This window comes from Mus caroli, chromosome 9, assembly GCF_900094665.2.
Source record: "Mus caroli chromosome 9, CAROLI_EIJ_v1.1, whole genome shotgun sequence".
Classification (NCBI taxonomy): domain Eukaryota; kingdom Metazoa; phylum Chordata; class Mammalia; order Rodentia; family Muridae; genus Mus; species Mus caroli.
The window spans coordinates 6,042,040-6,045,456 of record NC_034578.1 but is presented as its reverse complement, the minus strand read 5'-3'; the positions used below and the strand labels follow the sequence as shown (position 1 = coordinate 6,045,456).

Genomic DNA, 3,417 nt, shown 5'->3' with positions numbered 1-3,417 from the left:
AGGAAGAAGAAGAAGAAGAAGAAGAAGAAGAAGAAGAAGAAGAAGAAGAAGAAGAAGAAGAAGAAGAAGAAGAAGAAGAAGAAGAAGGTGTTTTAAGGTAACGGTCTTAAGAGTTCAAGAAAATACATTCTCTTAAGAGATGTTATAAACAATTGTGTGAAGTGAGCAGCAGACACTGAGCCTTTAGCTTTGGTTAAATGAATAAATGAACAATACAAAGCTTATTTTATCAGATGTACAGTATTAGATTTAACCTCCACCCTCATAAAAATGATAAACTTTTAAAAATTACAACCAAACAACCAAACAAAAAAAGAACAGAATCCAATCTGGAGTTGCTAACTGAAGCTCATCTCTTATCTCCATCTTTGCTAGCTATATAGTAAGAGGAAGATGACCCCTACGGACTGTGTTATCCAGCTTCAGGAGCTACTGACACATTAAATTATTCCTGTTCTTCAAAATTGTGTTTTTCTCTGTTTGAATTTTCAAGAGGGTTTTACCATTCTAAAACTATACATAGGTTCACCTTAGAAAATGATATAAGCTTACAGATTCCCAGTTTTTAAAAATCATCCATGATGATTTTGGGGAAACATTTTCTTGTCTTGAATCTATTACTCTGAAAATGATGCCATATATGTGTTCGCATCTGATAAAAAAATAAAGTTGAATTTATGTATGGGTGATAGACTGGGGCAGAGAATCAATCACTGTTTATTATATTCAATCATCATAGCAGTCCACTGAAATAGAAATTATCATCTACAGCTTACAAATGAGGCTCATTAAAGAAATTCATTCCCAGTTATAGATTACAGCAAGGGCACTAAAGAGAAGGGCTTGAACCTATGTTCACCCCCCAGCTATATCATCCAGCACTGTACATGAGCTTTCTTTGGCTTACAGCTGAGAGCCATAACACTAAAATTGATCTATGTCAGTAAAATGTGTTGAGTCCTCAATACTTAAGATACAGGAACAGAGAAGCAACCAATAACACTTAGCATATGTCAGGAGAGACTTCCAGAATTCCCAAAGACGAGAGGTAATAAGCATGGCTTGCTCTATGCACATCTGCTTCCTGCATCACAAAATGGAACTCGGAGATGGTTCTGAAGCCCAAATGTGTCACATAAGTAGCTGCCAGGATGCAATGCATCTGGCGAGGTTCTAACAGTTTTCCACTTCAAAGACCGTATGTCTCCTCAGTTTCCTAAGCCCTGAAAGACGTGGTCCAACATAAGCTAGATGAAAGTTACTAAGCAAACCTGGGATTTTTCTCTCATTTAAATTGTGTGTGAAGGAATGTTTATATGCATGCCTCTGTATGTTTGTGTATACAGAGTATGTGTACACATGTATGTGTATGTGGGTGTTTGTATGTATTTGAGGTATACATATGTGTGTGTCTTCATGTGTGCATGTGTGCATTGTGATGTGTGTATATGTCTGTGTATGTGTGGTATGCTTTATGTGTGCAAGCATGTGTGTGTGTGCATGTGTGCATGCATGCTTGTGTGTGTGTGTGCACGTGATATAACACATGTGGATGTCAGAGGATAATTTGCAGAAGTTAGCTCTTTTCTTCTACCTTGTGATCACAGGAGCTGAACTCAGATGTGGGATAAGCATCTGTCCTTCTTAAGCCATGTCACTGGTCCATATTTTCATTTTATAGATAAGTGAACAATTCCCCACTATGCAGACCAAGTTGTGGTGTGTGCTGACCCTGTGTTACTATGTACAAGTTAAAGCTACCTCCTCCCCCTAGTTAACTTCAATCTGCTGCCAAAGAAAAATTTAAAGGGAACTGTGTGTCTCTAATTTTAAATTACCTGGACTCTTTCAGGATGCTGCACTGAAATACTTTCAGGCTACAATCTAGTATGTGTTTTTAAAACTATCCTCTGTTCCATTTCACTGCATCTCTTATTACTTTCTGCATGTAATTAATGCACAATTGGCAGTTTAGGGAATATGATGCAATGTTAAAACAAAGGATAACAACAGAAGAGTGCCATGAACACTAAGACGACCTGGTATTGGATGAAACTCCTTGCACATCATACAGTCACAGATGATAACTCATAAATATCTTGATGTTTAGTCATTGAGAAAGATTTATTTTAGAAATATGGAGTTTATTTTCATTTTGGGGGGTGTTTTTTTTGTTTTTTGTTTTTGTTTTTTGTGTGGGGGTTGTTGTTGTTTTTGTGTTGTTGTTGTTGTTGTTGTTGTTGTTGTTGTTGTTGTTGTTGTTGTTGTTTGAGACAGGGTTTCTCTGGAACTCTTTTTGTAGACCAGGCTGGCCTCGAACTCAGAAATTCGCCTGCCTCTGCCTCCCAAGTGCTGGGATTAAAGGTGTACGCCACCACCGCCCTTATCTTCATTTTTAACATCATCCATGATCCACATTTTGTTTGTGTTTATGTGTGTGTTTATACATATGTGCATATTTGTGTGGCACTTAAAAATCCTTTCTTTTAAATCAGTTGCCAAGCAACTTGTATCCATTGACTGGGAAGAGCATCTGAGGACACAGAAAGTCACACACAAGGTACAGAGTTGCTTTTGTTACTATGTAATACAGATGTTGTCTAATATGGAGCACACTGCTCAGCTCAACACTAGGAGTGCCCATGCTTTGATTGTTTCAAACAAATTATATAGCCACACAATTATTTTCTTTAAAATATTTTATTTACAAGTAAGTCAGTGAAGAAAATACCTTTAAACTTTTATTTTGTACATTCTATATATGTCCCCAATGTTTAATGATAATGAAATCTCTCTATGCTACCATTTTAAAACTTTCTTCACTAATTATATTGAAGGAACTTGATTAAATTCTGAAAAATTTGTGCTAAGTAAAATTCAAACTCAAAAATTAGCTTTTCAAAATCATTCCCATGTACACATACACAGACATGTACACATACACAGACATGTAGACATACATCAGAGCATGTTATGTGCTGCTGTACACAGAAGTTATTCTTTCAAGTGACTGACTCCCTACCATGTAAGCTCTGGAGAGAAGCAAACCAATTGTTTTAAAGTGTGTGTGTGTGTGTGTGTCTGTCTATCTATCTGTCTGTAAGCCTGTGTGTCTCTGTGTCATTGTGCATGAGTTTGTGATGTTTACGTTATAATTTTATGTTTACAGAGATATCTTCTGTAAGCAAAATACTCATACTGTCCTGTCTGTTGTTTGGGAAATAGTTTTGTGTGTAATGACATGCGCCTGTGTGTGATGATATGTACGTAAACTGGGCACTGGTGACCAATGTTTCAGATGCAGGAGAAACTCGATGAGGTTGAGGTTTGCCTGGTCTACAGAGCTAGTTCTAAGACAGCGCAGACTATACACATACACACACACACACACACACACACACACACACACACACACAC

General features: G+C 37.1%; 1 protein-coding gene across 11 annotated transcripts in view; it reads left to right on the top strand.

Moving 5' to 3' along the window:
- Cntn5 (contactin 5) overlaps nt 1–3,417 on the top strand; it is a 1,179,522-nt gene that overhangs the window by 874,943 nt on the left and 301,162 nt on the right. The window lies entirely within an intron of this gene.